At 46.9% G+C, this 9,282-nt stretch overlaps 1 protein-coding gene across 1 annotated transcript in view; it reads right to left on the bottom strand.

The window, feature by feature from the left end:
- Positions 1–9,282, bottom strand: part of PTPN14 (protein tyrosine phosphatase non-receptor type 14) — a 209,516-nt gene that overhangs the window by 198,850 nt on the left and 1,384 nt on the right. The window contains exon 2 of the mRNA XM_017868794.1: positions 8,574–8,671. The gene's annotated coding sequence lies outside the window, so the exon portion shown is untranslated. The remainder of the gene's footprint in view (positions 1–8,573; positions 8,672–9,282) is intronic.

Below are 9,282 nucleotides of genomic sequence, written 5' to 3'. Positions count from 1 at the left end.
TTTTGAGATGGAGTCTCGCTCTGTCGCCTAGGCTGGAGTGTGGTGGCACAATCTCATTCACTGCAAGCTCCGCCTCCCAGGTTCACGCCATTCTCCTGCCTCAGCCTCCCGAGTAGCTGGGACTACAGGCGCCTGCCACCACGCCTGGATCATTTTTTGCATTTTTAGTAGAGATGGGGTTTCACCATGTTAGCCAAGATGGTCTCGATCTCCTGACCTCATGATCCGCCCACCTTGGCCTCCCAAAGTGCTGGGATTACAGGCGTGAGCCACCCAGCCTGGCCAGAAACTAAGTATATTCTAAGCAGTAAATCCAAACCTGAAAGATTTAGGTCTTAACCCTGAAATGTTCCTGCTTCCTAACCCTTCTGTGATATTTATTCTCCCATGATATACAAAATTTCCTGGACTTGAAAATGAGAGGAAAAATTACCATGTTTTTTAAGTACTCAAGTATAGCAAAACAATATTAAGAACCATAGTATGAGTAACTTCAGAAAATAGCTTAAAAACGGAATTTGCCTCCTCAAATTAACAAAGATAATAAGATATGTATAATACATACTGATAACTGTTTAATTTTTTAAAATCACATATAGTCATTAACAAGATGTAATTTTCCCAGAGCATAGTAATTGTTTATCAAAGAATAAATAATGAATTGCAAACTAGGCTGGGCTCTTATCCCTCAGGTCAGCATTTCAGAAATGCATTCATTCACTGATTCTATAACACTTTTTTTTTTTTGAGATGGAGTCTCATTCTGTCTCCCAGGCTGGAATGCAGTGGTGCCATCTTGGCTCACTGCAACCTCCACCTCCCAGGTTCAAGTGATTCTCCTGCCTCAGCCTCCCAAGTAGCTGGGACTACTGGCGCACACCACCATGCCCAGCTAATTTTTAGCAGAGACCGGGGTTTTATTACCACGTTGGCCAGGATGGTCTTGATCTCTTGATCTCGTGATCCGCCTGCCTCAGCCTCCCAAAATGTTGGGATTACAGGCGTGAGCCACTATACCTGGCCACACTTTTTAAAAATAATCAACTCTAATTCATTATCTGCAAAATGGCAACATCATCATCATCATAGCTATGGCTACCCAATCTCCACATAAGATGAACTGAGTAAGATCCCTACCAGAGAGGCTTTTAACTTAGTAGAGGAGATAGGATGGTAAACAGGTATAATATGGTAAACTTACTAATGTTGGTAATGTCAAAGTGCTATGGGACTATAAAGTAAGGAATGGGCTGGGCACAGGGGCCCACTCCTGGAATCCCAATACTTTGGGAAGCTGAAGTAGGAGGATCGCTTGAGCCCAGGAGTTCAGGACCAGCCTGGGCTTGAACATAGGGAAACTACATGTGTACAAAAATTTTTTTAAAATTAGCCAGGCATAGTGGCTGACACCTGTGGTCCCAGCTACTTGAGAGGCTGAGGTGGGAGGATCAATTAAATCCAGGAGTTCGAGGTACAATGAGCCATGATCACCCCACTGCACTCCAGCCTTGGCGACAAGGCAAAACCCTGTCAAAGAAAGAAGAAAAAGAGAGAGAAAGAAAAGAAAGGCCGGGCTCAGTGGCTCATGCCTGTAATCCCAACACTTTGGGTCAAGCTGGGCAGATCACCTGAGGTCAGGAGTTCGAGACCAGCCTGGCCAACATGGTGAAACCCCATCTCTACTAAAAATACAAAAATTAGCCAGGCGTGGTGACTGCACACCTATCATCCCAGCTACTCAGGAGGCTGAAGTAGGAGAATCGCTTGAACCCAGGAGGTGGAGGTTGCAGTGAGCCGAGATCGCACCACTGCACTCCAGCCTGTGAGACAGAGCAAGACTCCATCTAAAAAAAAATAGAAAGACAAAGAAAGGAATGGGAAAAAGAGAGAGAGAGAGAAAGAGAGAGAGAAGAGAGGAGGGAAGGGGAGGTGAGAGGGAAAAGAAGGGAAGGGAAGGGAAGGGAAGGGAAGGGAAGAGAAGGGAAGGAAAGGAAAGGAAAGCTTCAGTGGAGAGAAGCAGAGTGAAGGTGGAGCTTTAGTTGACCACAAAGAGGTTAAGCAGGCAGGAAGGGGTAAGGCCACTCTGGGTATGAATGTAACAAAGGAGAGGAGAATTAAACACCACTAAGTGTTAGGAGCGCTAGCGGAGAGAGAGAAAAAGAGCAGCAGATGGGGATGGGAAGATAGTCAGGAATCCATATCATAAGTGGAATAACGAGTGAAAGACTTTAAATAGTACTCAAAAGAGTAAAATCTTCAAAAATTTGTGATTTCAAAAACCCTTTTTGCAGCACTGAAAGAATAAAAATAATTTTCTGCTGCTATAACAGAATATCATAGATTAGGTAATTCATAAAGAGCAGTTTATTTGGCTCACAGTTCCGGAGGCTGGAAAAGTCCAAAAGCATGGTGCTAGTATTTGGCCAGGGTCATCCTATGGTGCAAAGGTGGAAGGCACAGGCAAGCACGGAAGATGGAGAAAGGCACCAGGGTCCAGACTCCCTTTATCAAAATCTACTCTTGAGATAACAAATCTGACATTAATCCCTTCATGAAGGCTCCCCCTAATCACCTCTTAAAGTTCCCACCTTTTAACACTGTTGACAATGGCAATCAAATTTTACCGTGAGTTTTGGAGGGGACATTCAAATCACAGCAATGCTCTTGGAACAATCTCAAGAGGCAGTAAGGATGGAGGGAAAAGAGCAAATGGAAAATACTTTTACAGACTCAAACTCTAAGGACCTAATGACTGATGGGATTTGTTACTGGGGTTTGAGAAAATGGATTGAGGGTGCTAAGAATGACAGGTTGAAGAAAACTCCAAATGCCTGGCTTGAGCAGCTAACTCAATAGACAGCAATGTCACTGAGATAGGTAATTTGGAAGCAGCACATTTTGTGACAAGAAACTGGAGAGTTCAAGTTGAGACAGGTAGGATTTGGCATGTAGAGCAGACACTCAAATGAATATAAGCACCAGATAAACCCAACTGTTTGGTAGCAAGCAGAGAGGTCTGGACTGGAGATGATAGCCAAGGAGATCCAGTAACATGGAAACATCTAATTAGTGCTTTACATGAACCTGGCTAGGGATACGAGGCCATTAACCGAGTCTCTCTGCAGCTCTAAAGCAACCAGGAATGGAATCATTCAAACTGGTGCAGTGAAAAAGTGACACCCATACTAAGCCTGAGGAACAGGGGTGGGAGAACCAAACAAGACTTCTCAGCTCAGTGCTTCTCAAAATGCAGTTGGTCAGGACCAAGAGCATCAGCACACCCGGGAGCTCTTTGGAAATGGAAATTCTCAGGCCTACCTTAAATGTGCTGAATCCAGAAACCGAGGTAGGCCTGGGGAAGAACGGCAACCTTTGTTTAACAAGCCCTGCAGGTGATACTCACTGGAGGTTGACAATCTACTGCCTTGGCTAATGCTCCAATTACTTGAGGAATGCAGTGTGAACAAATTAACCTCCAGAGATGAATTTCCAAAGACACAAAGAAATTAAGTAGAAGTAAAGTACACATTTCATACAAAAATATGCATTAGGAATTGAGGCTAATTTTCAACTGTAAGTAATCTTTCCCTGTGAGCGCAAAACGTGTAACGCAAAGCAGATCAAGTCAGTGGCCCACATGGTAAGGCTTCCTAACTTAGGAATACAGTTCAGCACTAAAATCTCAAACAATCTAAATGTGAAGAGGGTATTTTACTACTTAGAGACAATGCCACATCACCAAAGGAATCCTTTCTCATTTTCTCACTAGACTCCTCCCTATTGACCAACATAAAGCATTTACGGGATGGCCAGCTAGGGTTACAGCTCTCTGGATATGCAGTAGTCCTCTGGGTCAAACTAATTGACCAGGCTTAGGATGAAACTCTTGACCTAAGCCTAATTTAGCCCCTAAGGAAACTAAGCTAAATCAACCACATATCAAATTTTACATGTAAGGCTGATCTAAGAATGGCTATGAAATGTTTTTTCCAATTGCAAGGACTCTGAAGAAAATCAAACAAAAGCTTGACAGGGGAAGAAAAGTCAAGAAATACAGAACCAACAGGAAAAAGGAAAGGAAAGTAAAACAATGTTAATATGCCATTTATAACCCAACTTAGAGCCAGAACTACCCTTATCACACAAAAAGGCACTTACTCACTATTACCTTTTACACAGCTATTCTGTGTCCTTCATCCACAAGCATTGCATCATATCCTTTAATTCAGAATTATAAATAATTATAAGATTATTTATTTTCATAACCAGCATGCATGCAATATATGGCAAAGGCACTGCTGGTCTGGGCAAGATACATTTCCTCTCCCTTCCTATTGCAAAAATCCAGGTCAGGCCTGCATTTTCCTGGGCTCTCTCCCCCTGATTCCCCAAAGGGGTAGGATACCTTCATATGATCTCCAGGCCTGCATGCAATCCTGCAGAAAAGACTTAACCAATTCTTTGCCATTCTGTTTCAAGAACACATGCTTTCTTCTAACATTGTTCTAACATTGTTCCTTTCTTCTAACATTCCCTCACACTTTGAGGTTGATATGAAGATCAATAATTTAATGTTTGTCAAATACTCTAGGTTTCTCAGATGAAAGACAACATTAAAGTTCAAATAACCGCCGGCCGGGCGCGGTGGCTCAAGCCTGTAATCCTAGTACTTTGGGAGGCCGAGACGGGCGGATCACAAGTTCAGGAGATCGAGACCATCCTGGCTAATCCGGTGAAACCCCGTCTCTACTAAAAAAAAAATACAAAAAACTAGCCAGGCGAGGTGGTGGGCGCCTATAGTCCCAGCTACTCGGGAGGCTGAGGCAGGAGAATGGCGTGAACCTGAAAGGCGGAGCTTGCAGTGAGCTGAGATCCGGCCACTGCACTCCAGTTTGGGCAACAGCGCGAGACTCCGTCTCAAAAAAAAAAAAGTTCAAATAACCAGTGGCTGGCATTACACAAGAAGTATTGCAGTTTACTCTTTATATGTGGCCTTCAAAAAGGGAAATCAAGGCTGCAAAGATGTATCAGCTAGCTTTTGTACTCTTGTTAAAGGCAAGAGAGTTACCCTAACATTCTTTAACTAGATTTCAACATTAGAAATACAAGGATCCTTATATAAAATACTGGCCCCTGATTACAGTAAGAATTATACAGGGAAAAGATCTTTTCTCTGCCCTTCTAATCTCTCAGTGGCTTTCCCTCCTCAAACTTCTCTACTGCCTGGTCCCCCACCTCTCAATTTCCTCTTGTAGGAGGGGCCACATGGCAGCTGCCAGCCAACATATTTGTTTTGAGCCAATAGACTGAAAAAAAAAAGTCAGAGATAAAGCTTTATGTGTATGTTTACACACATGTGAATTCAGGCTGCTGAAAAAATAACACACAAAGAGAACATTCATGGCCACATACAAGTCCTTGAACATATAAATAGCCATCCTTGACCTATTCTGTGTGAGGTGCTGTTACACAGCATGACACTGAATTCTCCATACACATCCTGACAGGCTAAATGTTATCAGATCCATTTTGCAGATGAAGAAACTGAGGCTCAGAAGGGCTATGAAGTTCACCCAACATCACACAGCTAAAAAATAGCAGAGCTAGAATTCCAACCTAGTTATATTTCCAACTCCCAAATCTGGACCACCTGCTCTAGCACACCGACAGCCAGGAAAAGCTATGAACTTACCACACATACCCCTTGGACCACTCAATAAGCCGTCGGTGAGATGCATACAGAGGACGTATTAATTAAATCAAATTAAATCCGTAAAGGGAGATCCAAAAACACATTTTAGACATTAACTTGAACCTCCTCCCTACCAAAGCTTTGTTTTCCCTCATTCCTTAATTGGCTAATTAAGTATTTCATCTTATCTCTTTCTCATGCATTATCTCTAACAAAGCTCACAGCACTGTTCTGAGGCTTAAAATGAATTTTTTAAAAACACAGCATTTGGTGACTAAGTAATGAAGCTCAAATGCAAGAATTTGACGAACTCCTTGCTAAAAAACGACAAGAATATGGAACCCAGGAGGGCCATAATGTGCAATCAAAGGGTTGATGTTTGCTTCCCTGGAGCAAATTTAAACCTCTAATAAGGAAGGCAGGCACTGGAAAATAAAAAGTCCTCGTAGTTCTTGACACTTAGCCCACACGTCCAGGGCAAGTAAGAATTATTCTAAAAATTCTGATTTTTCTCTGAATTCCTTATGGTGCTTCCCTACTAAAAGTCTAACTGTCCTTTCTAATACAGCTACCAGCGTGACACAGTATGCACAAACCTGAATAACTCAAGTGTTCATAATAATTACATGTTTAAGCCAATGATGGAAACTGGGCAAATGCCTGGGATTAGCGGGAAAGGGCTTCTCTTCAGCCATTTCTCTCATGCAGGTCCCCACACCTTCAGGAAACCTTCTGTGAAGGGGCTGTTCTTGAGATAAGAAAAGATGCTGGTAGAGGGGCTTGGATAAACACCCAAAGTTGTAGGAAGTCAGTGTGTTCTTCCTACTCTCATGTACTGGCCTGAGGTCACCAAAAGCTGGATGTCTGCCACCTCGGCCAGGACTCAGCCACTATGAACAATACTACAGCACCACTTCAGTCCAGTGAAGAGGCACCCTTGAAAGGCAAACCACGTACAGAATGCTACTGCATTGTAAGAAACTTTTCTAGGCAGGATTTGCTGAATCCTGGGCCATTAGGCTACAAAAATCTGCAAGAAGATAGTGTTTTCTATTTTCATAAAGTTTCAGAGGGAAGAACGACAGTCCTTACAACTGTGCTAAAGCAACAGTAATGACTTCCAAGTAGAGAAAAGTATAACAAACTTCATGACATACAGATGAACTAATTTTGCACCACATGGCCACCCATTCAGACTGGGCAAAAACGGCATCATGCCATTCAGCTCCTGCTCATTAAGGCTGTCATTTCTATGGCACAAGCTTTAACCCCATCACCAAACAATTAGGTAACTTTATAATACAAGGTCCGTAATGCCTTGTATTACCACACCTATGGCTGTCAAGCAGCCTTTTTAAAAAGGAATCATTGTTTGAATGTGGGGGACAAAAAAGAAGAATCAATACCATGTTAATAAAACCGAGCATGGGCCAATTAAAATTTAGATGATCATACAACACTGCTTGTGGTAAAACAGCAGCAGGCATGGAAGTGTATCCAAAGAGGGAGGCCTTGGCTCCACTGGAAGCTACTTGTGGTTCCCATAAGTGGCTAACGCACTCCTAGATTAATTTCTGATATTGGGGGTGGAGAGAATGCTATCCCAGCAACACTGCACCAACATGGCCATAAATGCCCCTTGGGCCCCCAGATGGCTAGGGAAACTATCGGTTCCCTCTTGTGTTCACGCTGCACCAGCTGTTTCCTCTGCCTGGAATACACCCTTCAGATGAGCACAACCTCCATTCTCTAAGCGCAGTGCACGCCTCACCAGGACCAAGCTCGCCTCAGACTCTCACAGAACCCATCCTCCATGCATTATCATTCTTCACCGGCCTTCAGGTTTCCTCCACTAGGCTGCAGACTCCTGCCCTGTGATCTCGTTTAGCATCTTTCTATCCCCTGTTCCTAGCAGAGTAGAAGCTGGGTTTGTTGGATGAATGAGTAAACTAATCCATTTCAAGAAGTTAACACATTGGTGGAAACTCTGTAACTGCCGGCGCCTGCAATCTAGAGATTCCTCACCTTCACAAAGAACCTGCGACAGCCAGTCCCTAGACTTAAGCGGAAACCCTACAATCTCTGAAATTGTAGGTGGGGATGAGGGGGTTGGAGGACAGGAACTGAAGGAAGTGAGAGGAAAAGGGAGGTAGGGGCAGCGTTACCTCACTGCTCTCTCCAAACGAAAAGGTGTAAACCCCATTTACAAGTATTCAAACCTGAGCTCTGGGGGTCACATGGGGAAGGAGAGGCTGTTAATACCTAGAACTTGAAAAGTTTGAGGTGGAGACCTGATCTGAAATTGTGTGACCACAGCTTTTTTCTATGAGCCAGCCCGACCACCCAAGTAGGAGCCTCGACGCCCAGGAGTTTGGTGGCACCACTGAGGCCTAGTGAGAGGGCAGGAAAACTCCGCTCCCCTCAAGATCCCTTCCCGGTGGTGGTGGGGGGTGGCTGGGGGCGTCGGGCAGCTGCGTCCCTCTACCGCTGCAGCGACCGCGACGTCGTTCGTCTTTCATCCTCTAGCCCCCAAGGTTTAGGTATCTCCAGGTGCCCCTCCGAGGCCCTCTCTCATTCCCAAAACGCAGAAGGGAAGGGAGAGAGAAGACAAGGGTGTGGGTTTAACCACAAACTCCCCAGACGGCGCTCACCTTCCAGCTCGCTCCGGGACAAGCTTTGCGCCTCACCACGGGCAGCTCCCACCGCGAGATAATACCCCTGCGGCCCGGCCACCCAGCGCCCCCGCTGCCCTGCCAGGCGTCCCGGGCCGCCAATCGCAAGTTGGCGTTGCCAGCGTCTGCCCAAGTCATCTGCAGGGCGCCCGGAGCGCCGAGGCGGCCTCCAACCTCGGGCCCGACTCCCCGGCTTGGAAGGGGCTTACCTGCTTACATGGCCCCCGTGGCGCCCCGGAGTCCCGCGCGGAAAGGCTGTCCTTCGTGGCAGCGAAGCCCCGAGTCCCCACGGAATTGATTCCAGTGGCTGGCGGAGGAGGGGCGAAGGGAAGGAGCCGCAGGAGGCGAAAGGGGAGGGAGGTTTCCGCCGCGATCCCGGCGCGAGAGTCGGAGCAGAGACGCACCGGGGGAGAAAAGGAGAAAAACCTAAGCACGGGCTGTCCCGTTCCAGGAGGCCGGGGAGGATGGCTCAGCTGGGAGGGGAAGGAGCGCCAGTGGCCACTTGTGTCTGTCTAGGGCTCCCCAAGGACCTGAGCCAGCAGAGCAGGCGGCCGAGCCCGCAGGAGCACAGCAACCTGCCCCCGAGTCTGCGTCCGCTGCGCTCACTCCGCGGAGAAAAAGTTGGGAAGAACTTTGAGGGGCCGGGAGAGCCAGAGCGGCAGGAAATGCGAGCGGCCGGCAGAGGAGGGAGGAAGGGGCCGTGCGAGTGGGAGGGGACGGAGCAAGCGCCAGCGGCCACGGCTCCCCCACCCGAGAGCCGGGCTCGGCAGCGCTGGGGGCCTGGAGGCGGAGGGAGCGCGGGGCGCGCGGCCGGGGCGGAGAGGAATGCGGCCCGGGAGGGCGCGCGCCGGGGGCGCCGCGGGCGCGCGCTGAAACGTGGAGCCCCAGCTCCAGAGCTCCCGAGCTGGAGGCGCGCCG

This window comes from Rhinopithecus bieti, unplaced genomic scaffold (assembly GCF_001698545.2).
Source record: "Rhinopithecus bieti isolate Rb0 unplaced genomic scaffold, ASM169854v2 scaffold_2574, whole genome shotgun sequence".
NCBI classification, from domain to species: domain Eukaryota; kingdom Metazoa; phylum Chordata; class Mammalia; order Primates; family Cercopithecidae; genus Rhinopithecus; species Rhinopithecus bieti.
This window is presented reverse-complemented; position numbering and strand designations above follow the sequence as displayed.